Source organism: Falco punctatus (genome assembly GCF_963210335.1).
Source record: "Falco punctatus genome assembly, chromosome: Z".
Lineage (NCBI taxonomy): Eukaryota > Metazoa > Chordata > Aves > Falconiformes > Falconidae > Falco > Falco punctatus.
This window is the reverse complement of record NC_137586.1, coordinates 74,764,342-74,792,124: the sequence shown is the minus strand read 5'-3', so window position 1 is coordinate 74,792,124 and position 27,783 is coordinate 74,764,342. Positions and strand designations below refer to the sequence as shown.

At 41.4% G+C, this 27,783-nt stretch overlaps 1 long non-coding RNA gene across 3 annotated transcripts; it reads right to left on the bottom strand.

Moving 5' to 3' along the window:
• On the bottom strand, window positions 1–27,783 carry LOC308056146. 3 transcript variants are annotated; one of them, XR_013924723.1, is made up of 3 exons: window positions 27,695–27,783; window positions 23,069–25,182; window positions 1–18,174 (listed from the first exon to the last, which is right to left on the bottom strand). It is a non-coding gene; the product is annotated as an uncharacterized lncRNA (long non-coding RNA). The 3 variants fall into 3 exon arrangements; XR_013924725.1 differs by lacking the exon at window positions 27,695–27,783 and having other exon boundaries at window positions 23,069–23,196; window positions 25,084–26,414; XR_013924724.1 differs by lacking the exon at window positions 27,695–27,783 and having other exon boundaries at window positions 23,069–26,414.

Below are 27,783 nucleotides of genomic sequence, written 5' to 3'. Positions count from 1 at the left end.
CTTTTTCTTTTCTTTTTCCATGCCCTTCCACTTTCCCTTTCCCCTTCCCTCTCCTTTTCTCTTCTTTCCTTTTTACTTGTCTCCTTTTTTCCTTTTTCTTTTTTTCTTCTTTCTTCTTCTTTTTCCCTCTACTTACTTCCTTTTGAAGGAGTTGGTCAGATTTTGGTTTCTCCAGCTTTTAGATCTGTTTAGGAATCAAATTACTTTTTAAACATGAAGCCTTTCAGGTCTTCTGATTTGGCTAACCACAGAGGTCAGGTTTTTATTTATAATTTAAATTATTCTAGATGCTAGCACAAATGAGAATTGCAAAGAGATCAGTTCTGACATGTTCTTTAATACCACATGTGGTTACAATTTGTAATCAAAAGTCACCTTTCCCAGGATAGTTTGGATTTTGGAGGTCAGAGCAGGTAAGATATTTATTCCATGATTAAGACAGTAGGAAGTGCTAAGGGCTGATTTGCAGTGTCTTAAAGTACATAAATCTATACATAAGAAGAGAAAGAAACACATTTATTAGAAAGGCAGGGGTCCTACCAGGGTTGTTTTCCCAAGTTTCCTTACTGTTGTAGAACAGAGGTACAAAAGAAGGAGTAAGAGAAAGACAACCTTGACAGACTATGTGTAAGGAAAGCCTTTGACAACAAGAAAAAGTGCTCCAAGGGGCAGAAGAGATACTTGAAATCCCTTTCTACTAGGCAGAGGGCAGTGAACCAGACTGAAATATTGAAATTACTAAATCTCCACGGTATTTCCTTTATCATTTTACCTTTACAAACCACTAAAAAGTAGTATTCTCTGTAGAGGAAACAATCTTTTCACCTCAGTCAGACTTCACAAGCCAGTGACTGACCAGGCAGACCATATCTCTGGCATTGCCCCTGTCTCTTGTGCATGTTGGAAATGATACAATCCAAAAATAGCCATTTTTCTATGCCAGGTTAGCTTTGTCACTGATAAACTCCTTGAACTGGCTTACTGCCTGCTTATACAGACTGATGAAGGAGACTGGGAGAGAAAACTTTGTCTTATGTGGCAAGACGTGGCAGCATGTGGCAGCAGCAGCTGTGGTTTAGACAGATTTCAAACTCGCTGTGAAAGTAACCCCCAGGTATGTATCGGTGGTGAAGTTTCAGGGCTCTGCTATAAAGAGGAAAGCTTACATTCAATATTCCTCAACTTCCCGGCCTTCTAGAGTTTTTCCAAAACCTACATTTTGTCAGAAAAGGAGACACTGCTTAAGACATTTTTCGGAAGACTTTGACCACAACTCTTTGTAACAAGTTTTTTCTCAATTTCATTTATTTTTTTTTCCCCCAACATGAAGACAAATATTCCTTTCAGGAGGTGGAGTTCAGTTATACAGTATAAATGTACAGATTAATAGCTTAGATGCTGATGGGCTTAAATAACAGGTAATGCATGTCGTGATTTTTCAGTGTATTTTTCTACTTTGTGCTGGATTGTTTCAGAAAACTTTTGAGCAAGGAAGTCTTTACAAGAAATGGTGAGAGAAATTACAGCAGATAAAAAGAATTAAATCCACCACCACCACCACACACACACCCCAACAATAAAAAGAATACTCTTGGGTTTACATCACCAAGATGAATACAAGTAGCTACCTCAGGTGACACACCTATTTTCCCTCTCCATCCTTCAGTACTATTTACGAAGCCACAAGTACACAGAAAAGTAACTCCATGCTCTGTCACAGCCTGAAAGTGTAGAGGCAGGAGCCTATTTGGAAAGCGATGTACTTGAGGCCATCCACACTACTTGTTTCATACGCTGCTTTCAGCAGTTACTTTAAGTGTGTGCCTATGAAACAATATGCACAGGCTGAGTACAGATGACACTTCTCTTTAATACTCTGCCAGTCTCCAAGTATTTCCACTTCAGGGTGTTTCCTGCACTTGCACGTATTTCTGTATATTTAGTTCACCTTTGTGGCTCTTGGGCCATGTAAAACTGCCACTATGGCAGCATCCTTTGGCAAGGAGTTTCACAAATCTGTTGCCTGAATTAGTATCTCCCACTGTTTGTTTTTAATGTGGTTCCCACTCTCTGAATTTGATGCCCCTTTGTTGTAGAACTGGATGACAGTGAACTCAATCAGGCCCTCTCTGGTATTCACAATTTTATAAATAGTTGTTTACAGTAACCCCTAAATTTCTCTTTTGCGGGTTGAAATGTCCCCATCTACTCAGCAGTGCACTATACAGAAACCATTCCTTATCTTGGAACATCCTTGACTTACCCTGCCCCAACTCCCATTATATCTGTTCTGGGATTACAGTACACATAGTATTCAAAGGGTGAGCAAAACACCAATGTATTCAGTGGCACTATGATATCCTCTGGTTTTTAATCTGTTCCTGGCTAGCTTTTGACTTGTCTTTTTTTGACTACTGTTTCACACTGAACTTAGATTTTCTTCGCTCTATCTGTCATAACCATAAGACCTTTCTCCTAAGAAGTCATCATCCACTCAACGTCCATTACTTTAAGTGGAAAGTTCAGATTCTGTATTTCCCCTTCTGGAACACTTGATGTTTAATTTCCCTACACTGAACTTCATGTTGTTTTCTCACCCACTCACTCAGACCTTTCTGCAGCTCTTCACACTCAACACTTCTACTTGCTACCCTCAGAGCTGCCATCCTACAGCACCTTCTTTTCTGGGTTGTTTCTGGATATGTTGGCTAGCACAGATCCCTGTATGGCTTCCAATAGTTTGACCTCTTATTTACTTATCCTTGCTAGAAGCTTCTCTTAAAACATGGCTGTGTAGTTTCCTTGAAACTGATGAAGATTGTGAAGTAATTGAGCATGCATTTATGTGTATACATATAGCTTGAAAAGAAAAAGAAAATGGCATTTCCCACTTTATTATATATATATATATATATATATATATATATAAAAGCACGCTAGCTTTCAATGAAGTCAAGACACAAATCCTTGAGTTAGACTTGCAGTTCATGGTGTCCTTCATCTTGCCCAGTTGTAATGACTTTTCTGTAGTTCAAATAATGATTTTAAATCTTCTTGCCATGCCATAGTAGCAAAAAGGGAAATAAATAGGATTCCTATCTGACAAAAACCTGTCTGTTCCAGCTGGATACAATAACTCCCCTTTCAACACAGCATTTTTAAACATGCTGACCAGGTAGGTTTCTCAGCGTTACAAGAGGGAGGGAAAATATCCACAAGTCATCCTGCTCCTGGATGAGGCAGACCTTCTGCTCCTACTTATTCTCCTGAGGTTGATGTAGCTCAGTTTGCAGGGCAGTATGCAGGGGGCTGGGTCTTACAGCAGCACTTTTGCAGGAATAGGTGGTGATTTGAGTGGTCTTCCAGGAAAAGAGGCTGCATGGTATCAGAAACCTGAATATTGGCTGGAATGTTTTTTTAGCATTGGATGATACCTATTAATTTGCATAGAAGCATCATGATGGGAGTGCTGTGTTGTAGTTTTCCATGATGAACATCTATCTTGCAGTAGTTTAGATTTCCTTTGTGCCAAGCAGCAGCAAAGGAGCCTGCTTGTGCAGCATTTTTCAGGGGGAGGGTACCCAGAACACAGGTGTGGACTAGAAGGTCCTGGTTTCTCATCACTGACACCCATTGACAGCTTCTCCTCTGATTTCTAAAGGATTTTAAAACACAGTGAATGCTACTGTGCTACTCAAATGGAACAAAAAGTGGTCAGCCTTTCCTACTGAGTGTACAAGATATGAAGACCTTTGTGGGTTCCTGGCACTTCTTCACAGTGATCCTGTGTGCGCTGATGTTGTTTTCATCCTGTTTCTATTTCCTCATTTTTCTGTAAGCTTTCACACACTTTTATCACAGTCTGTGATGTTTGCAGTGAGGGCACAAAGCTCAGCTAACAAACCCACACTCAGTGAATACAAGTTTGGATCATTTATACCAGCAAGGTGCCATAAAAATTACATAATCTGAGCAGAAAGTGCAGTAGGAGTCCTTCATAAACTACATCATCCTTCTCTGTAAATTTGTACTAGACAGAAACCAAAGACAAAATAATTTCTAGGGCACATGAAAGCTAATACAGGGAGATTAAATACAGTCAGCAAATGAAATCAGCATCTGGACTCCGTGGTTAATGGAACATTTTGGTATGGAGATATAACGCAACATAATGCAGTAATGTTAGCTGATTTTTCACAGACTGGTAGTTATATATCATTACAGCTTTTTATGCCCTAATCAGCAGCTTTGAGTGCTGCTCCTGCCTGTAGACTAGGATCAGCCATGAATAAAATTGTTTCTAATGTCTTGACTAAAGGAGTGCATTTTCAGAGGATACAAAGAAAACCAAGAATTGAAAATACTGATTCTGCCATAGTCTTACCCTAGCCATGCATGACACTACAACACAGCCATTCCTTCTTCGAAAAATAGCTCTCTTAAAAGGGGAGGCATTTCCTTTGGGAAAAGAATCTACCAAGAAGGATTTTAAAAACTAGGATTTGTTTACTTGGCCGTTTGTCCTGTCATGAGTCATGTCTCACAGTAGAGCCCAAGGCTCTGACTGGGCAACCGTGGCTCAGAAAAGAAGTCAGATATGTGTTACTGCATATTATCTGTAGTATGACTCCAAGCACTACTTGTAGACTGCCATGGCAAATGCTGTGGAGATGCTATTCCCAGTTCTGTATGGAACTTCTGTAAGATGGACTTGCATCGTATTTTTTCTCAAGGAGAACAGCATAAAATTGTTTCTGTCATTTATACATATATCCTGTCTGTTCAGTGGCACTTCTATCCATTTAAGATGCCACCCTCCATTTATATAACACTTTGATACTCCACACACTTTAAATAATCTTTCTTTACCCATATTTGGGCCAGCAAGTTAATGCCAACAGTGCACTGCACCATGCCCCCTGTAGTTAGGTGAAGAAATTATGCCAAGAAAATTAAGAAGCGACTGAGGGACACAATGTGTTTTTTCCATAATGAAATACAATCCCATGAGCATTATCATCAGCTAAACTGCAGTTTGCAGGATTACAAATATTCTGGCTTTTCTAGATACCTACAAATGTTAAAATAAAAAACTTAGCACCTTGTGGTAGTATATGAAGCTGCTGATTCTCTATTGATCACATATATAAATTGGGAGTAAAGTGAAGAAGTTGAGTTTCCCTTTGCTGAAGGTCAACACTATTGGTCTAAAGCAATGCAGTCAGTAATGCTTCAATTTGCTGCAACTAAAACAAGATGACCCTAATGAGGTGTGGTGCAGAAATGTCTTTCTCAGCAAAAGTCCCTTTGTGACAGCATTCATACTTTACAATCAGGCAGACACAAGTGGGTTTGTTACTGTTAGTTACTGATAGTACTGTTCTCCTTCAGGATCTCACATGGACGAGTTTTTGAAATGGTTCTTCAATCTCATAATAGGGAATATTGTACTGTCATGGAATTCTCATTGTGAATACAGCAAGCTATTTTTATGTGGACATAGGAAACAAACATAGGGCACAAACAAATGAGGTGTGTTACACCTAGGCAGTGCCCTTCTGGGTAGTAAGTGTAGCTCCACATCCCCTGTAAGAGCTGCATCACACAGCCAGGCTGCAGGACGAACACTGCCTTTCACCAAACAGACCCTTGCAGACCTGACACATGCCTATCTGCAATGGGATTACTTGTCCCCTGTTAGGTCAGCAAAAAGTGGAAGGAAAGCTTTGTTACTTCAGAGCCTAAATTCATTTGCTTACACACCCCAGACAAAACATGATACGAAAACTCAGCACTTTGAGGAATCTGCTTAAATGGAAATGCAAAGATGCCATGGCACTTTTAAAAAAGAGATATGGAGATAACCTGTGATTAAGAATTAAAGAAATATTGCCACTAATTGAAGAAGATTAAGACAAGGCTGGGAAAGATGACCACAGGAATGGAGTCATCATTTCTTGCAAGGGGTGGCTGTGCACACTGAGGTTGGAAAAAGATTAACTGGGGGAAACGTAGTAGAAATCTATGAAGCATGAATGACTTAGAGGCATTTTTGGCTGAAGGATGCTGTGAATACTAAAGGGCTACTGAGATTCAAAAGGTGAACGTACAAGCCTGGTGCAGCAAAGTCCAAGGGGTGTTATATCCAGCTCAAGAAGTCTCTGAGCCTTAAATGATTGGAAACTGGGAGAACACCTGGAGGAAGTATCATATATATGATTGCTTTTCTAATGCATACTCTTCTCCCTAAGGGCCTGCTAAGGCCCACTAGGCAATGGCTCTTTGGTCTGACATGGTACAGTTGCTCTTGCATTTATGACTTCCTTGGGGCTATAACTTGTAAGCTTGCCCAGATGATCTGACTGTTCTTTCCTCCATAAGCAAAATGGTTTCTTAAGAGTTCTATGGAAATCAAGGACAAGAGTGGAAAGTAACAGTTATATTTCTTTTAATATTGCAGCTACAGGACATGAAGTATTTAATTCTTCATTAGGCATTGTGCCTTGGGACTGTTGTTATATGCAAAGCTGCAGAGAGAAGTGAGTCTTATTTTACTAAAAATAGGTCAAGGAAACAGAATATAACCTTTTAAATAATTGGATTCTACCCAGAATAATTATTTTTGCCATCAACACGAGTATGAAGTGCAAAGAACACAGGACATTCTTGCAAATTGAGTAATTTATTTCATGGAAGAAGATAAATATATTTGTTGGGAATAAATACTGGTATACTGAATTAAAATTACTACAGTGATTTTATATGACATAAATATTACATAACATCACTACAGTGATGACAGTGTATTTTGTGTGACTAACCTGAGACACCACAGAAGATCCTCATTTCCAAAATACTCTAAGCCTGCCTCAGATTGTTTGTTTCAATTCTATATGCTCTAAAATACTGTTTTATTTTCACTCTTATTTTTAATATAGGCTAATAGTCTTCCCACAGAAGAAGAAGGAGAAGACATAACTATTGCCTTTGGGAAAGATGGATGCCAGTCTCACTCCTAGGAAATACGCCAAAAGAACATGCTTCCTTCCCTGATTCCAAAGCATGTGTTGTACTAACAGTTATTTCAGTGAGACTGATGGGCTAGAGCAATTAAGCACACAAACATTAGCAGTCTGAACAAAAATCCCTCTATTATGCATTCAATGTGAGAGCTCCACTATCAGTGTACTGATGGTGCAGTAAGCAGGTGTAAAAATCACAACAGTATCTTGCTTCTCAGAAGCTGGGAAACAGCTGAATTCAAGAAAAAATAATAAATGTGGTTAATAATTCACACCTTTTTAATCTTTTTTATAAACATACATATAAACATCATAGCAGCTACGTTTTCCAAAGACTTTCATCAGTAGTTATTAATGGAAGGTCAATCAAGTCATGAAGCACTGCAGCAAAAAAAAATCTTCAGGGTACACCACAGGTAAGCAGCTCTGAAATGCATCAGACAGCATTGGTTTTGCATCAGGTGCAGATCAGAAAGTAAGAAAGGACCACAAGGACTTGGCTAATGTGATCATTGCTCACTTACATTTTCTGAGACATCTAAAAGGTCTTTAAGACTTTACGCTCTCACTAGCATTTAGCCTTAGTTACTCCTAACCTGCTGTGTTCGACAAGAAATAATTTTCTTCTGATGTTTTAATGAAGATGACCTCATGGAAAAGGAGTGTGGATGGGAGGGTAAGACATCCTTTGTAGAGAAGCATGTTTGCTACACCTTGATTGGAAGGAGAACAATGAAGTACCCAGATGTTGTAGCAGGGTTCAATCACCCTTTGCCATCACAGCTGAGAGAAACTTCTGGAGTTGAGAAAAAAGGAAGCTTAGTCTTAAAAATGGAAACAGGAATTTTAGGTATCAGATGATCAGATTGCACTGTCAAATGTCATTATCTGAAGTCTGTATCTTCCTATAAATGAAGGGGAGTGATGATTTTCACAGATATGGTTGAAGATTCCATGCAGCAACACCTCCAATGGGACTAGTAAGAGCAAGCCAAGTATCCATTCCCTAGCTTAACATCAGCTGGCAACATTCTCACTGAATGGTGCTGAATTAATTGAAAGAGGTCTGAATGAGTGAAAGCAGTACAAATAACACAAACACCCCAAAGTACCCTGAAAAATCAATAAGTCTTTGCCAGGATACTTGCAAAGTCATGTGTTTATATCTGAGAAAGATGTGTACATACAGGGAAAGGCCACAGTCATGCTTATCTGAGGGTGAAACACCTGGTCTCAGTAGATGCAGTGAATTCACAATTTTTTTCCAAGTCTGCTAATGTTCTGTCATTAAAAAGTATAGGCTGTTAATGCAGAGATTTCATTGGATTGATCTATCAGGCAAGGAGAAACATACTTGCACGTCACATGGCACATGACAAGGAATTAAGAAAAACCTAGACTGCTAGAAGTGCCTTCCTCAAGCTGGATTAGTAGCGCTAATGTTTCAGCCACTACAGCAGTCACCAAAATAGCATTAATTTTGGTTTTAAGTACTAAACAGATTTCTGTTTGCTTTTCACTCAGGCATTGAAATTTTTATCATCCCCAATTGTCTTTAATCAGTCCTGATTGTCAAATGTTGGGCCAGAGTTTTACTTCGAAAACTAGGGAACTTTTATACCTCCACTAGTTGTTCAACACATTCCTGAAACTGTTGGGTGCTGTGCCCCAGGAGGAACATGAGACAACTTCTCCAAATAATAGCATACCTTAATAATACCTTCTCACTGGATTTGAAAAAGAGATTTTACCCTTGTCATGTCAAAGGCTGTAGGAAGGAGTTTGATTCCTTGGGTAAAATAAATCCCTATGACAATCACCTGATGCAATTAAACTGTTTTGCTGTGGGATTGGGTATTCTTGTGAGGGGTGTCTTCCAGTGAAAGGTTCTTGAGATGAGATGAGATGAGATGAGACGAGACGAGACGAGATGATGAGATGTTCATTTCAAACAACAGGGTGCTTGATGTACTGAAGATTAGGCACTTCAACGGATCCCAGCTTAAGCACATTAAAAAGGGCAAAAGCCTGTTGCCTCATCTTTGTCACTAGTTACATATGAAAGTGCTGACAGCCAGAGCAATGTATCTTTCACACCACAACTTTCATATTAGATTATACATACATATTTACACAAGTTTCACATGCTTTTAACATCTGCATCCAAAATATCGCTTACACAGATTTGCACACAAATTAAATCCATCAGCTAGCAATCTGAAGTAGTTAGGAAAATGGTAGTTTTCTGGTTTTTTCTTTGAAGACAGAGGTAAAACTATCATTTTCTTCCCTTTCCCTTTCTTCTTACATTCCTTCCTCCTGCCCTATCAAACAGTATTCAGGGGATGGCAGTGCTGGATAGACATGACTTAGTTTATGCATATATTGAAGCTATCATGAACATTCAACAAAATACAAGCTTTAAAGGAGTTATGGCTGGTTGGTCTTGTACTAGAAAATGTTGCCAGCAGCGCTCTATTGGTAACAGATATGGTTGCTCTGCAAAATTGCTGTTCCAGCAAAATTCCTTATGTACAAGGTCTTGTTTCACACAATAATACTGGTGCAAATTCTTCTAACCAAAGCACACTTCTGCCAGGTACAGCCATTAGCTCTTCAGTTTTTACTGGTATAGGTTTGTTTATTCAAGTATATTAACAAAACAGTACTGATGTGGGTTTGTTATAGCATAGATCTGACAATGCTTTGGGACTTCAATTCCCAGTTGACAATACGTTGCATTCATTAAAACTCACATCAGGCTTACTGACAGCTTGTTTGAATGCTGTCCTTGGTAGGCTGCTGAGTCCCTGCTGTGCTCTTCATTCCCACTCTTACTGAGGTGTTATCTGAGCTGCAGCTGGAAGGTAGGATTGCAGCATAAGGAGCAGGCCCACAGTAGCTTTGTGTTAGTTGCCAGGGGTAGCAGCAGAACATTTGTGCAAATCTTACCCTGGATACTGAATTGCACAGCTAACCAACACTCCAGTTTGTATTGCGAAGGCCCTGTTACATTATTACCCGATTTATACAGATTTAAGGTAGAGTAGACCTGCTTTTCCTTTCTGCAGAGAAGCCACATCGTTAGACTATGTTGTTCAACATTTGTGCAGTGCCTGGCACAATGCAGGTCTTTATTCATGGCCAGGATGTTACTGATATCCAAATAATGACAGCTTTTCCTTTTTACTAGGTAATAAATGGAATAGGCCATCCATACAAAGGCAGTGGAGTTTAGGCATGATCACTTATTCTTCCCTTCCCCACCCTGTGCTGCCCTCCCCTCCACTGCCCTCTCCTCCTCTTCCCTTATTTTTCTCCCCCTTTGCAGCTTCCTGAAATACTAAAGGTTAGGGTGCAGTTTGGACTCCTTGATAATGAAAACAGTACTTTCATGCTGTATCTGCAGTCCTTGCTGTATTTTTAGGAATATTGTGTCATTTTTACTGTCTCACAGAGCTCAGTCTTCTATTGAGTCACCAGTGGAGTGGCACAAGGGAGTAATGGCTCTGTTGCAGGAACAAAACAACCTCTGTATAGTGCCTGTAGGAAATTCAATTGGTGTCTGGCTGGCTGCTTCCCTTTCTTTGTGGGGACACTTCTGAGGCACTATAATTGGCTTAGCTGGAGAGATAAGTGACAATTGTGGATGGGAGGAGAAAAAACAGGAGGAGGAAATCTCTCTACTTTTTATCTGTCTATTGAGAGGTCAGTGTCAGCCAAGAAGCACTTAAAAGAGATCTTCTACTCTTATCTGGCAAGAACAAGGACACATGGAAAGATCTAGTCATAAGAGAAGGAGCCAGCCAGCTACAAGGCTGCACGTGCCTAGGGCTTTCTGTAATATTTCATGACAAGTGACTTACTGGCATACTCAGCGCCAGATCACTGCCCAGGGAGACAAAGAGACAGAACAACTTCAAACCTTTGGGTTTCTACCAGCCACGTACATAAGTTCATAGTCACAAACTTTTACCTCCTCTGGGATCTTTGCCCACATTCAGTCAGTACAGCTCCACTGATTTCGTTGATCTCAAAAGCATGCATGCCTGTTTCCTACAAGTCTTCCAGCAGCACAGGACTTACATTGACTGGGCAAATTTGACCTGATATGGCTTTGCCTGCTTTGTTTAAGAAAAGTGCCTCTGTGTGTGGTGGGGGACACTCTGGAGTCTAATTACATGCAGGTTGACTGAAATGGTACCAAGCCATATGAAAATGAGAGAACTGCTGGAGCTCTGAGAGCCTCTGTGTTTCCTGGTTGTGTACAAAAGACACTGCAGCAAATTGTTTCGATTGGCATAATCTGATGAATGAATCATAAAGGAGACAAACAGCAATTCATCCCTCCATGCAGCTTTTCCCTCTAATAACATTGTAGTTAGTCAGCTCAGTGATGGTATTTTTAATAAAATTTTGGTTGCAGTCAGTTCACTCAGCCCTTAATCCCACACTAACCAGGGAGGATAATGTACTTTCAGGTTTATTCCATAATATAAAACAGTTTTGTACCTCTGCAGAATTTAATCCCAGGTACAAAAATCCGAGTTCCCCTTACCAGATACATGCTCATTAGCAGTCTCTGACCCAGGGTAACCTTGGAAATGATTGTTCAACTCATTTCAATAGACGGGACCAGTACAAATCCTGTTGAATGAGGCACAGGCTTCAAGCTGTTCATCAACAGGACAGAATACCCACCAACCTGACTCAGTTTTTATAGGACCTGAGCAGATCTAAGAAAAAGTTTCTGGTCAGAGGCCAAATCTTCTTTTTGTACCATTTGGCCGTGAGAGTTTTCAGTTGGTAAAGGTATCACACACAGGCATGTTGTAAAAAATTTTTTTTTCATTGGTGAATTTCATTGCCTGATAGTATAGATATAAAATACTAAGTTCTGCAAGCTCTGCTCCTCTCGCTTTCATGGGTCTCTGCAGAAAAAAACAGCAGCCTTTGGGAACATCTGTGTTCAAAACTATGCAGCAAAAATTACAGGGTAGTAATTGGCAGCATAGGCATTATCTTTGAAACATGCAAAGGTTAGATAGTGGTATTTGAGCTTCTGGATCATTCCTGAATACACAGTTTTGACATCAGTCAAGGGTGGCATTATCAAAGATCTGTTCTGGGTCAAATGTATAACATTGAACTGTCTAGCTCACCTCCTTGGCATTCTTTATTTGTAAATACTAAGGGATTAAGCAAAGTCAAACCCCAGCATCCGTATATTATTTTCTGAAAAGGTTTCTTTGGCTTTCAGCCACCTCTTCCTAAAACCTCTGGAAATCATTAAAGTTCTTCTTTTCTCATTACTACTGTAGATGCTGAAGATTAAAAAAAATGTGGGGTTTGCAGATAAAACATAGAGGAGGACATAAGGAGGTTTCCAGTGTCAGCAGTTTATGTCAGCCTAGAGTTTGTTTTACACCACAAAACAACTGCCTCAGGATACTGGTGAAAGCTTTGCATGCCCTTAGCTAGACACAAGCAGTCATGTATGTTACACACCAAATTGAGTCATACTTCAAGTCACTGGCCTGAACCAACCTTAATAACAAGTTTTGACCCACATATTATATCTGCCTTGGCCAGTGGAGAATTTGTGTCCATTTCTATACTCTTGATTCCTCTGACCTTTTGTTGTAGCACTCATTTGATATCCCCAAACTTGGTTCTGTTTTGAGTGAGTTTGGGTTCTTTTATGCATAATATTTGCTTACACTGCTTTTCTCTATGGTTTTTTTTTCTATTTTCTTGCCTTTACCAGCAGTCTTTTAAAAAGCCCTATACCTCAGTCTGGCTTTTTCTGGTCACCAGCTCCTGCTATTCAGTAGCTGAGAGAAGGCATTTCCTAGAGATCACATGTCTTCAATAGGAATGCACTTGTGTTGATGGATTTCAAATGTGATTTTCTGCAAAATTAATTTAAGGCTCTGTCATTATGGGTGTGCCTGCCAATTCAATTAGTTGTCCATTTTTAGAAAGCCATGTACAAAATGTTGGGTTAATGGTGAAAACTAATTTGCTGAAAAATCTGAATACTTACAGACACAGTGTTCGGGTTTTGTTATGGTTACAGGACAAACGGCACTTTGCAGCCCTCTTTAGTCACTGTCAGTTGTTATCTGCAGATGACTGACTTTGCTATCAGCTCCTCACTAAACCCTTGTTACTTTAGCTGGCTGCTGATTTCCATATTACCTTTGGGGGATTGATTTACAGATGAGGATGTATCCCACTTTCCAGTGCCTTTATCAAAACCTAGGTAGGATAAGTATGTCTTCTGATGTTGTTAGTATGAGGTAACAATGATGCATGGATGCATCTTTTGCATCCATGATAATGTGTCTCACTGTAACTAAGTTGCAGTATATCTGAATTCGTCTCAGGACAGAAAGGCAGACTACAGACATAAATCATAGAATCATAGAATTGTTTAAGTTGGAAAAGACTTTTAAGATTATTGAGTCCAACTGTAAACCTAACACTGCCACATCCACCACAAAACCATGTCCCTAAGCCCCACATCTCCATGTCTTTTAAATAGCTCCAGGGAAAGTGATTCAACCACTTCCCTAGGCAGCCTGTTCCAATGCCTGACAACCCTTTTGGTGAACACATTTTTTCTAATATCCAACCTAAACCTGCCCTGGCACAACTTGAGGCCATTTCCTCTTGTCTTACTGCTTGTTATTTGGGAGAAGAGGCTGACTGCCTAGAGCATGCTTTCTCAGACCAATTGGCATTATACATAATTTCTTCCATTATGTCCAACGTACTTCCAGTCCTGTTTTTGACATCCATAAACAAGGTACCAACTGCAGATGATAGCTGTGCTTGCAAGCCCTTCTTGCATGGAGATCTGTTGGATGCATTGTTGTATGAGGGAGGAGCCAGTGGGTACCCAACAAATGCCCAGTCCATTCCTCCTTAGCTGGAGCAAGACCACCTCCATGCAGCTTCCTTCCAGGAAGAAGAAAACAAATCTTAATTTAATGGTCTGGCTTTCTGAAAGTCATCCGCACTGGCAATCACACCTTTCTATTACTTTTGTAATTAATAAAGGTGCTCTGAAAAACACTTTGGAAAAATGACTAAATGTGCTTCTCCTTCTGGATACCCATGTGAGATTTAGGTCAGAACCTGCATAATAAAAATAGGCAGCTGGGTAGAAACATAAAAAAACAATTAAAAAGGATTTATTTTAAAATATTAGAAAATAACAAGGAAAGGGCTAGAACATTAAACGGGCTTCAGTAACAGAATGCAAACAGCAGAACCAACAGAGAGAAATGTCAGAGAAACTGTGGGCATCCACTGGCACAGCTGTTTGTTAGACTGACAGCAGTTTGATCTGGCTTATGGGGGAATGAGATGGTCCATGTCTTCTGGCACAGTCAACTGCTCTGTAAGCGCATAAGCACCTCAAAGTGTATTGAAGAGCTTCAGCAGAGGCAGATTAGAGGAAAACTACTGAGAAATACTAGAAGCTGCAGCTAGCTGTAACCACCAAGCATAAGGCAGAAAACCAGCAGTGTTTTCAGGCTTTGCTTTCCAAGGCCTTTTAACTCCAGCAGAAAGGGATGGATGATCTTCAGCCTCCTCTGGGGAAGATACTGAACCTTCATCCCTGCCTCTGATGCACAGGGGTGACACAGCTGTGCCTCCTTCACAGCCACAGCAGAATGGCTCTGATCTGAGCCCCTCAGTGCTGCAGCCATTTCATTCACAGTTTGTTGTTGTTGTCACTCATGTTACTCTCTGAGGCTTTGGTGAGGGCAAGATTAGCTGGAGCGGGGCAAAGCTTTAGCTATTTTCTCTGCGTGTTTCATCCAAGCATGCAGTGCTTTTCCTGCAGGTCTGTGAAGAGGGTGCAAGGCAGCTCTGCTACAGCCTCTCCTGAAACACTGGAAAAGAGGAGGGAGTGGAAGTCCTCATACCCTACGACCCCAAATGAGCTGATAGGTAGCAAAGCAGGGCTGGTTTACTGTGGAGATTTCATGAGCAAGCTCTGCTCATTTTGTCATTTGTATTGACTACTGCCACAGCTTAAACAGATCTGGCTTGTCCAGCCATCAGCTCACATGCCTCCAAATAAGTTTTCTGCTGTGGAGCATCTTTCCAGATGAAGACTTTATGAAATCTTAAAGACAGATTTAATGAATGACACTTTGCTTGTCCCACTGCAGGAAAATGAATACAAGAAGAGGACCTGATCTTAATTTTCTTGCTGAGAGTAGCCTGCAGAGCCTGAAATACAAAGATACAATATCTGCTTTGTTACTCTATGAGCTTGCTGTAAAATATGCTGTAATCTTTGCCAGGGTTATGTTGTGCATTCCCTGGAGATTTTTCTGCACTGAGGAACACTTCAGACTGCTTAACAGTTTGTTCAGGCTTTGCCTTATAAGGCCTTTTAACTCCAGCACAGGCACATGACAACCCCTCCAAGTGTCAGCCTGCTGGGAACAGATCACAGCAACAGTTTTCTCTGCTGAGTGAGCCACGTTTGTCCTTTCTGCCTTGACCTGCTACTCTTCCAGCCCCTGCCTTGACAGCCAGCATAAAAATGGGGCCTTAGGGTAACGGGTGGGGAGGGCTAAAGAATAACTCTGCCTGTGTGCATGTCCTTGCCGCAAAGGTTGAATTACTTTAGATACACCAAGGTATTTACGTGTATCTCTCCGAGTTTGGTTAACAGCTGTGATGCCCTGGCAAGATTGGTGGTCTACCATTGATACACATTCTTCAGTGGTAAGGCAGGGGCGGTGTGCTGCTTTTGGGAAGACATCAGATCTTCTCCTGAAGCTGAATGAGCATTAAGTTAAAAAGTTGCTCTCAGTTCATTCCCGCTCAGTGAGGATGTGTAGCTGCTATGGTAGCGGCATCTCTGTATCAGGGCAGCAGAAACAATTTCACTTTTTCTTTTCTCAGTGTGTATGTTTTATTTTAGCAGCTCTGAAACATCAGCACATTAGGCTAAAGTATTGAAATGGGGAATGCAAACCACTGGAAGCAGAATGTGCTCTGCTTTGACTTAAAATATCCTCTCTGAAAGCTGGCTGATTTGTAAGCCATGGGAAACAGCCATTTATACAAATCCAGGAGGACTCTCAGCCTCTCCCACAGCTCCCAGCAGCATTCCCATCATGGCTTAGCCACAGCAGGGACCACACTGGCCTTTGCAAATGTTTGGAGCTGTGGGAAGAAGGATCCCTATGTGGGGGTGACACAGCGGGGGCAAAACAGCCAGGAACAGACCTTGGACCTCCTGGACCCCAGTCCTGTGTCAGAAGGCTATCTCATCTTCTGCAGGAAAACCCCCACTCCATTTGAATACCCTCTTTGCACTCAAAAAAGCCTTCCATGGGTCAAAATCCTACAAATGGTAGCACCTACAAATGGCAGCACCTTGTACCTACACAGACTCAGCAGAGGAGCAAATCCAGACTGGGTATGGGGCAAAACATGCGAAATAGGCCCTGCAAGCAGAGGTTTGTGTGACTGCAGTGGGATTATCACTTGCTGGACATCTGTTCAAGGGCTCCAAATAGAAACCATGGCTTGTAACCTTCTCTTGGGGTGAAAGTTACTATGAGACATTCCACTGTATGTCATTTGCATTGTCATAGCCAGTATTTGTCATCACACAGTGATTTATCCAGAGCCAGAAGATCATAATTTAATTAAGCATTCACACTGCAATAACCACAGTATCCATGGTCCTTAGGTTGCTCAGAGTTAGGTGTACAACAGAATGAGTTTTTCAGCAACAGGAAGTATAACTTCTTAGGTTGCATGTGGAGCTCCTTATACAGGTGAGCACATCCATATAAAGATTAAAGCTGCATCTGCCGATCTCCAAAGCAAACTAAACCACTTTTTAAAGCCTTCCAAACCAATTCTTATTCACTGTCCTCTCTAATATGGGCACTTCCAGAAGATTTTTGCAGCTTCCTACTTGCAGCAATGCTGCATTTAACGAATTTAACTTTCTGGCTGTGTAGCTGCTGAAACTGCATCTCATTCAAGGCAAACAAAAGCCAAGCTAAAGCTTACTGCAGAATCTACACAAAAACAACAGACTAAAATACTTGTTCTGCTTCCCCTGAAACATTTGACAATGCATACCGCATCTCTGATCTAAAGGTAGTCCCTGTTTTTCCTGCCATTTTTACATCATTAACTCATTTTCCTCACTGTGTTCTTTGCTTCTCTTCAAAGTATCAAGAATGTTCATCTTGTTTTGCATATTTCTTCGTCTCTGCCTCACTCCAGATTATGAGCTACACTTTGGTTCTACAGTAGCTGGTTTTCTGTGGTGTTTGGGAAAAGTGCTCGTATCAATTGCAGGAATTATTCCCATTATAAAATTTCACAGCTGGTACACATTCATCATGTGATGCGATAGGCAGCCTAGAGTGTTAGATCAAAACTCTGATAGCTGGATAACAGGTGCAGTGAAACCAAGACACACACACACAGAAAAAAGATACTGAAAAGAAGCACTTTTTGGAGCTAATGTTTGGAGCTAACCATATACCACTGACAGTCAGAACCAACTATAAACCAGTAGATGGCTGGAAACTAAGCTTGATAACAAGTGCAACATGGTACAGTAACAGGATATTTTGAAGAGGAAATCAAATCCAGAGTTGTTCTTCAAGCTGATTGTGATCACCCATGCAAACCAGTATTGTTTTGAAGGTAGTAATAAGCAGCATTTTAAATCATTTTTTAAGAAAAAATAAAAATACCTGACATAATTTGCAAGTGTATATTCCCACATTACTCCATAAAAAAGTAAAATAAATGGTTAAAGTGCTTTTCTCAGAACATATCTTACTTAACTTTAGGAAAAAAATCAAACCTTTTGAGAAATCCAACAAATAAAATGAGAGTGATTTTTAGTTTTCTATTTCATTAAAATTAATGCCTATCTTTTGTGTAAGCAAGATTAGATAAACTATCATTGTTTTGCCACTAATGATACTTCTTAAGCACTAAATGTTAGCTCAGTTTCTTCTAGGTGCATCTATTGCAATGCCAGATGTAATTTCACTGACCGTCATCCTTCAGCAGCACCACACTGAGTACTCCCAGTACTGAGGAGTTCACATAACAAGAAGACAGCAGGCAAGGAAACACCTTCCTGAAAGCAAAGGTGATTTGCAAGTTGTCAGGACTTGATTACTAACCACATCTACAGAAAGTCTACTTGTTGATCTACTCTACTAAATCAAAACATATAATGTTGCTTAGGTTACAGTTTCTTTTGTAAGTAGTGTTGCTGATTTGGACACCTAAGTTTGTTACTCAAACAGAATATTTTGGGCTTGAAAGAGTCACTTACATGTCCCATGTGAAATAAGCTGCAAACATTATTACATTTCTACATCTTTCTATGTCTGTAACTCAGGGAAAACCAATACTGAAATTCCTAGATAGATCTGAAATGTGAGAACTAAAACTACAACTTTAATAGGCCCTTCTTTCATACGGTTCGAGTTTTCTGAAAAGTGCTGTCATCCTCGAATGGGACTCACATTAACATGGATGTATGTGCATTCAGTATAGATGGATTGGGGCTTAGCAATTAGTAACTTGGCAAGTAGAAGATCTGTTGAAGATGTTGTTTGAACAGACACGTCCAGGGCTCCTGTCACCTCATTGCTACCACACATCAGATACAATATTGGCATCTGCTGTAGACATACGTATGTAGGTTTACACAGGCTAGAAGTATCCAGAAACAGCTATAAAACCCACAGTGTGATTGTCTGGGCACTAGAATCAACAAACATTTTGTCTTCTGCCAAATCTCAACTGGAAGTATTTTATCAGTCTTTTAAAAGTGTATTTTTCCACTATAGGAACAGTCTAACATGTGGAGAAAATTGAGTTGCCTGAATAGATCCAATGCAGACAGAGAGTATAGCACTCTCCATGCCTTTGGTGAGTGCCCAAACTGCAGATGTTGTATTGCTCATAACATCAGAAGACCAAAATAAATGAGTCATCAAATGAAATCAAGAAAAAACATAGGAAAAGGGAGATTATTTTTCTTTTCTATGAGAAAAGAGTAGACTATTACATTGGGTAACATCATCAAGAGATGTATTTTTTTCATTAGCTGTACCTCTTTATCTGTGTATAATTTTATAAGCAAAGCAATGCTCCTCTACCATCCTTGTGAAAGTGTGTCAGACTGTTACACTGTGAAGAGTGGGCAGTGGCAGAAGCAAGCTTCAAATAATGGATTTTCTTCATCTTCACTAAACTGATTCAAACCTCCTAGGACAACTCTGCAAGGCTCTAGTTCTGCACAAAAATTACTCAAGAAAAAAAAAAAGGCTTATTTTATTAAATTAACAACCTGACATGTCTCCTTCTTCTCCATTTGTGCAGAGGGCCCTGCTACATGGTTACTTTTGCGATGAATTAGTGCTTAGAGCACATAGCTACAGTGAGCTATGTCATGCTACTTGGCTGTTGTAAACCAAACCCGTCCTCACAGGGAGCCTCTTTCTTTTCATTCCCGGCACACCTAGCAGTAACTATCCTAGCTGCAGATGAACATCCCTTCAGATGTCTCTAAGGAGGTATGAATTTACTGTGAGGCTGAGGATATCTGCAGTCTTGCTCTGTGTTTTATTATTCTCTGGTACAAGACATATCAACCAGAGCAAGTTGGAGAAAGATGGAAAAAACTGCTTAAGTACTAAATTAAGACATAACTAGAAGTTTTCAGGGTTAAAGCATTCGGCTTCTTCCCAAATATCTTCATTTAAAAGGTTGAGGGATTGCTTAGTATTGAAACAATCATGTATTGTATTCTCTTCCAGTTTCCAAAATTGGAATATATGCAGAAGCTTAAAATGTAGACATGTTGACAGGGATTTTCTAAGCAGTCTAGAGGATTAAGACTCATTTTCCACTAAAATTAGTGGAAGACAGTGTCAATCATTTAGACTGCTTTGTAAATCAGCATTAAATTTCATCCGGGGATCTGCTGACTACTAGGTTTAATGAATAATGTCTCTTCTGAATGCTGCTTACCAGGCAACGCATTTGTACATTAGAAGTGCAAGATATAAAGATTATTTCCTAATTAGCTGCATGCCAGAGATAGCAGTTTAATGGTAATTCATCTGGATTGAGGTTTGTATGTGGTATGTAATATGTATGTGGTATGTGTATGTAAAGACCAATAGTTCTTTAACTTGTACTTTATATTGTTAAAGCATAAAATAATACCATTAGAGTGACATGAATGGGAAGCTGGTGGAACCTGCATTTTCCTCAGGGAGCCTGATTATGATTTTTCTCAGCAACTACTGCTGCTGTCCATAGCACTAGCCTCTTAAAAGCATTAGACAGAATACTAGATACTTGCAGTGTCCCTGCGCAAGGAACCAGTGGGGATACCTTTCCCATGAAAGGGACATCACAGTGTGCTTGCATGCCTTTGAGTTGAGCACTTGAAGTGGGACCATGAAGAAGAAACAACAGCCTTAATGATCCTTGGAAGAAATCACTTGCACATACGCAATGCCATGGCTTTGCATAATACATACTGCATGTTATGCTGGTTCAAGGCAAACTTTTGGCACCTTGTGGCTGCTTCAAGCTGTGAAAAGCTTAATGAATTCCCTAGCTAACAGAGAAAGCTGGATGTACCAATTTGAGTGTAGTGTAGACTGATCAAAAACTCCTATTAAACTTCCAGCATGGATCCAGAAAGTAGCCATTTATTTTTTGTCTCTTCTGTGTGACTCTGCCACAATCTGAAGCTGAGGCCAAAAGGGCAGGAGGTGAATTCTCTGTGAAAGGTTTCCAATTTTTTTAGGTCAGAGGACCAAAAGATAGTATATGTCGAAAAATCTGTCATTAGGGTGTCCTTTTTTTAGGGCTGGCACCACTAGCTAGCAGGCTGAAAGGCTACATGACTGGTTTCTGGAGATCTTCAGAACGACAGGCTGTGATAAGTAGACCTGACTCTGATCTGACTCACTCCTCTTTCAAAGTACTGTCAGACCCCTTATTTGAATGAATGGATTTAAATCCTCTTCATCAAAGAGATAAAATCAAAATTCCAACCCTTTCATTGCTATAACATGCTGGAGTTGAGGTAGATTGATCTGAAATGCCAATCGTTAAATTGCAGCTTCCACGCAGACAAGCTGAAGACACCTCTCTGGGCAGCCACTCTACGGGGGATGAAGCCATGCTGCCGTAAATTTCTTGGTTATTTACCTCAGCTGAAAGCTTGTCATTAACAAAAACTGCCCTTGTAGACCAGAATAGACACCTTATTACTTTTTTGGCATTGCAAATACAATGCCAATCCCCATGTCCTTCTTTAAGGAGCCTGTTAGGAGACCAAACAGAATGGACTAGAGCATCTGGAGCCAAAAGCATGTTTAGAAAAGAGTTACCTTTTTTTCATACATCGAGCAACAGAAGCAAAGTCACACAGTGATCAGAGTAGCAATAAAACACAGATATTCAGATTCTGGCCCCAGTTACCTTCTGGGGCAAGGGTTTATTTTCACCTCTTCTATAGCTTTTGCCAGTTGGGCTGTAGGTAACTTCTTTTCTTTACTGTCTCACTTCTGAAGCAAAATCCACTGTACTAACACAAACTTCAGCAGTAAATATTTTGCTATTTTTAAGGGAATGTAATTTCAGCTGTGTACTATATGTGGAGGATGATCAGCAGCACGAGAACAGAAATAAATGCTGCTAAAAGAAGCTTTCCTGCTGCAATCTGGGTTGCTTGAACAGAGAGGAGAGGGACATGCCAGAATCTACAGGAACCAAGCTCTAGTTTCTTAAATCCAAAGTAAAAAGATCTACATTTTTTTTCCTTTCTCTTCTCCAAAATCTCTTCAGATTTGAATAGCCAAGCCAGATTTAAGGGCAAGACAGGCAAGAGTTTACTCCCCATCAGCATTAAAGTTGTCAGGATTCATGAAACTCAATGCCACAAAATGTTTCTAATGGGGTGGATAACGCAAGTCCTGGTGTACATATGAATTTCAGCTCATTAACAGCTACAGAAGGATGCACGGCTGAGGAACAGTGACCCATTTCAGTGTCATCATTATGTTGATAGAACAGAAATTCAATAAAATTTCCCTTTTTAGTGAAGAGTCGCCCTAGTCACAGATACATCCCTGCCCTGCACTGTAGTGCTGGGAGTGTTGCTCTCATCATCCCTCTCTGCCCCAGCTGGACATAAAGTGTCAGGGGGGTCACTGAGAATAAAAAGTGGAAATTAAGGACTAAAGAAGATTTTCTTTTTCTGTAATTTCAGAGAGAGTAATGGAAATTGAGAAAGGTTGCCTTACATTTCTCTTCTGCAGGTCATCCAATGCCCCTCTGCTCCCCAGGAGCCAGGCTAGGCTCCTGCAGCAAGGAGTTAGCTGGGTAAGCGAGCTGTAGTGCCAGCAGCCAGCACTGAAATCCCAAGAGGACACAGACTGCTTCCTCTGCCTGGGAAGTTCAAATAACCCCAGCTACCAGAAGAAGAGAGAAGGAAGAAAGACAAAAAGTGTACACCATATCTTCTTCTTCTTCCCTACTTCAAAAAAAGTCACCGCAAAGAGTATCCCCTGGTTTACGGACCTGCAGGCTTTGGCAGGGGGTGCTCTGTGGCTTGCTTCTGCCAAGGACTGAGGGTGATAGTTAAATCTCAGGCTAACATGAGGCTGTTGAAGCACAGCATGGGCTGGCAGGGCAAGAGGTCTCAGGAAAGCCATTGCTTCTTTTCCTTGATAACAGCAGAATCACTTACAAGCAACAGTTTATGGACAACAGACATCATTTAGCCAGGAGAACTCTTCTGTGCAGATGCTCTTGAGGACCCCTTCCACCCACAGTATCTGGTGGTCCCTTGAGAGGTGTCCTGCTGCTGGCATGACCAGGTAGAGAAGCCTTCAGTCAGAGGACTTCTCAGTGCAAGCTCCCTATGGCTGCAGAACAAAACCAAGCAAACATGGAAAAATCCAACAGACTGCAGTTATTAATAAGCTATGTCTTACCTATTCATAAGCTTGCTGTCTTGGGAAGGTTTAAAACAAAGCCCTGTGCTCTAGCTTTTGATTTCTTAAACAATGCCATCTCCTGTTGTGCATCCTTCTACTCTATGTCTTGATAGCAAGTGGGAAAACTGAAACAGAAAAAGGTGGGAGGAAACAACTTCAGTTTAACCAAGTTTCATAGAAAGATTTGTTTTGATTAAAAAAGAATGTTCTTGTGCACTTACAGAACTGGACTCGGAGGTATAGGTATAGACTACAAGCACAGACTATACATATAGGCTGGCCACTGCCCTCCTGTTTATCTTCAGACATGTCACTTACGGTTTCCTCATCTGCATTTTCCAGATGTGAAATGCTGTGGGAGGTGGAGGGGAGATCCCAGCCTTTGCTTGTCCTGTCACTCGGGATGGCTTTCCCACCAGCATGTACCACCTGGGGGCTGTGCCCATGGCAAACTGCATGAGGGGCCATGAGGGATGGAGAAGGTGTACCAGTGTTAGCTAGCATCTGCCACCCTGCAGCAGAGGGGTAAGGGCACATATTTGGGTGTTCAGCCACTTCTCACTTTCACCACTACAAGTCATGAGTGACAACAGGCTGGGTGACACCACCACCAGCCACCCAGGTGAGCATGTAAGGCCTTGGACATGCAGCCCCCATCATGCAGCCACCACTGACTAGGTTAACATGCCTGGGGATGAGGACAGCTTTTGAGAAGTGATGGCTCCTTGGGATGGGAGTCCCTCAGGCGCAGCTCACAGCAGTGAGCTTCCAAGTGGCCTGAGCCCAGCCCCTGGTGCTGCAGCCACTGTGCACCTGGCCCAGCAACCACCCTGGGAACGGGAGGGAGAAGGACAGCAAAAGACTCTTGTCTGATGAGGCTGAGAGCCCCAATTAAAACTGCAGATGGAGTAGCCTCTCCTGGAAATGGTGACTGGTGCCACTGCCAAAAAATTTCAAAGGCTGTGTTTGAGGGAATCCGAATAGTAAACATGGACAATGGGGTCAGGAATCAGAAATTTTCATTTCTGGCCTATTTTAATTTAACATTTGAGGCCAGATTCTAGTAAGGAAGATAAAGAACAGATTCATCAAACCTCAGAATTTCAACTGAGATGAAAATACTATGGTTCAAATATGCCTTAGGGAGGAATGCTCAACAATATTGAGGATGCCAGAACAGTGTTAGTGCAGCACAATGCAACATGCTGGCATGTGATAATTTTAAAAGCCAGAAGTATCTCCTCTTAAACAATCTGAAATGCAAATGTGAAGCCTGTTTTCCCTCCTTACTCTGTGTTTTCTTGACAACTGCTGCCAGGATCCAACCATTAACTTGTAACTGCAAAAATATGTCAATGCATGTGCAATGGCTGAGGCATTAATCCCAACCTTCATGTGTGTGAGTGCCTTTCTTTATGCAGTCTTCAGGCCAAAGTCTGATTTCTTAGAGTGATTCTGTCCTACCAACAGGCAGAAGGGTGGGAAGCCAAAGGTTTTGCCCTGATGACATGATGCCCGGCATCATGCAGAAGGGTTCTGGTCATGTACAGGGCAACGAAAAAAAAAGAAAAAAAAAAAAAAAAAAAAAGTTTGTCAAAAAAAGAAAGCTATTTGTCAAAAACACAGGTGATTTAAACTAGTACCCTTCCTAATCCAGCTCAGCTCCACGGCAAAGACAAAAACCTGATTTTCCAACATGTAACAAAACTGTCTCACTACTAGAAGTTCAGGCTGCACATAGATCAGAGCACTTTCAGGATCCTTTCCAGCATTAAGCAGGAACTACAGATTGTTTCCTACACATTTTTCCAAAGAAATTAAAATAAAAATCTGTTTTTCATGGAAATGGGATGAAATTCACACTTATTAAGATGAAGCAGGTTTGTTCCTTTAAAATTTGCAGTGAAAAGAACAACCGTTTAACTGACATTTGAAAAATAATACGAACATTTTTCCTTTTTCTCCATTTTTACTCCCAAAGTATATTAAAATACCTCTTCCCTCTTGCTTACCTACTTTTCTAGAATCTTCTTGCTCCTCCCTACACCCTCCATCCTCTCTGGTTTTCATAGTAGCTTCAAAATTTGGAAATACTGCCCTGTTCTCCTGCCCTAAAAGTAAAACAAAACTAAAGTAAAACAAAACTAAAAACCTATGAGGCTTAACATAATTTCTTGGCTTTTTTCTTAAAGTGCCTTACCAACATAGCAAAACATACTGAAAAAAAAAATCTTAACCAACATGACAAAAAAATGTGTAAAATTGAACTGGGTGATTGTTGTTGGGTTTGGTTTTTTTCATTTAAAGGTGACTTCACTAACCAAATGTCTATGGGGTCTGTGCCCTGCAGACTGTCATGACCTAGTAAGTCACCTTATAGAGGTCGTTTCACTTGGATATGCTCTGTGAACCACCTCAGTGAAAGACTCGCACCTCACTGCATCACAGGCTTCAGGCTATACAAAAGAAAGACACTGCAGAGAAACTAATGGCTATTATTATTCTATGACTTCCAGCCTTTCCTTTGCATTGCTAGTCACAGCAAGGAACTGCCCCACTGCTGATGCATCCTCTATCATGGCTGTACAGTCATAAAGTGCCAACAGGGTGGGGTGCTACAGCAGAGCTGATCCGTGTTTCTTTGGCCTGCTAAACTTGAAGAGGGGCGTACAGTCCTGCAGCATGTTTCACTGGGGCCAGGAATTCCCCAGCACTCATTAGGATGCACCCTGCTTGCCCATCACCTGCAACAAACACTGCAGTTAAATGGGAGGTAGGATGAACATGGGGTGAACACAGTGTTCAGCTCAGCTACAGTTACCCTGCTTCATGAACCATCAGGAGGTTTCATATCACAAGTGATATGTGCACATGCACATATGACTGCCCTGAATGCACTTAAATGTGTATTTAAATGCTTCGCTGAGTGGATGCCAAGTGGAAGGACAGAGGGGGTGGCCAAACCTGATGCATTTCACACACCACTTTGGCAGTATCTAACGTGGCTATAGGTTGCGGAGCGAACATGTTGCCCATTCCAGGTCCAGTAAGCATTGAGGCATACCCTTCCTTGCCTTTGCTGGATATGGCCTGTAGCAAAATTCCTCCCCTGGGCAAGACTTAACGGCAAAACATGAGAAGGGTATTGAAGGGATTTAATTGCATAGCTTGCAAGTCTTAGTAGGAGTTGCCCATGTACGTTCTCAATGCACATGTAGGAGTATAGATGTCGGGATCCTGTGTGATGGGTTTTCAAAACCAGCTGTAGTAATATAAGCAGCAATACACGGACCTTTATGGGGTGACTGAAAACAAAAAAGAGAGGTTTTGAAGAAAAAACAACAAGAACCGGACAGATGCCATCCAACAAATTACTTAAAGCTGGAAGACTGAAAGAGTATCCCAGTTTAAGCTAGAATCATTGCATTTCCCCTAGCTGTGAGCCCATCCCAACACCCTACTTACAGATACTGCTTGCTTGGGATACAGAAATAAAACTTTGCCTTTTGGCCACAGGACTATTGGAATTATATAATGTTCTATGAGTTTTCTATACAACAAAGGACCTCTTTCATGGAGGCAAAGCTAAGCAAGAAGTCAGCTTGACATGCTGTCACAAGACGGGCTGGGTATTAGGAAGGAAAATGGGACCAGGAGGTAGAAACACTTGAAAAAGAAGCTGCCTTGAAAAGCAGCCTGCAGCAAGTAGCACATCCCAGAGCTGGAAATAGGATGATGGTGGAGGATGTCTGGAAGACAAGACAGAGAGGTAAAATGCCAGGCTGGGTGGCACATGAAAGGACAAGCACAGGGGAAGCAGGGTAACCTCCAGACTGCTTTCCTCCAAGACAATGGAAATTCCCTGTCCTGTCAGCGTGGCATTATTAAACCAAAATTATATGCTGTAAAATGCACTCCTGCTCCTTGTAGCAGGGCAGCAGCAGGATGTCATGTTCAGCCCCACCACTCCTCCCAGCTCGGGGGTGTCCCTCTGCCATGGCAGCCCTGTACTCACCGTTGCAGTAGCACCCCATGGGACCTGGCCAGGAGAGAATCAAGAGCTTCTTTGCCATTTATAAGAAAACAATGCAGATGGGACACCATACAAACAAAAAAACAACAAAAATAAAACCCAAACACCCCCTCACCCTCCAAAAAAGTGAGGAGGTTGCATGCAAAACAAAAGCCACACTTGAAATCAAGGGCACCCTCACAACACTGGCTCAGGACACACCTCTCTTCCTCACCTGCCTCCTTCCCTATTTACAACACAGCTGGAGTCTACAGTCAGTCTGTTTCTACATAGAGCTTTGTCCCTTTTGAGTGTCTGATGTCAATGCAGTGCATGTACAATACATGTGCAGGGTACATGGACACCTTCACTCTTCCTCGCCACATGCACGTTCTTCACTGCTGCTCTTAAAAGCTGCCCTACAGCAGCAGCAGCAGCCTTTTGCAGCATGCCATGTTACCGCTGCATTCACAAGCCGCTGTGCTGTTCCTCCTCTGTTCGTGTCCTCCCTCTTCCTGCTGGCCCTGTCCTTTTCCTTAGCCAAACCTGCTTTAACTTGGGGCTGTAGCAGCTGCCTGCCTGCCTGCCTCCCTGCTGCAGATCCCACTCACCACGCCATGTGCCACAGTCCTTCCCTCCCTGCCACACTGCTCGCTAAGGACATGCTGTGGCACAGCTGTCTGCCTCCTCTGCGGCAGTC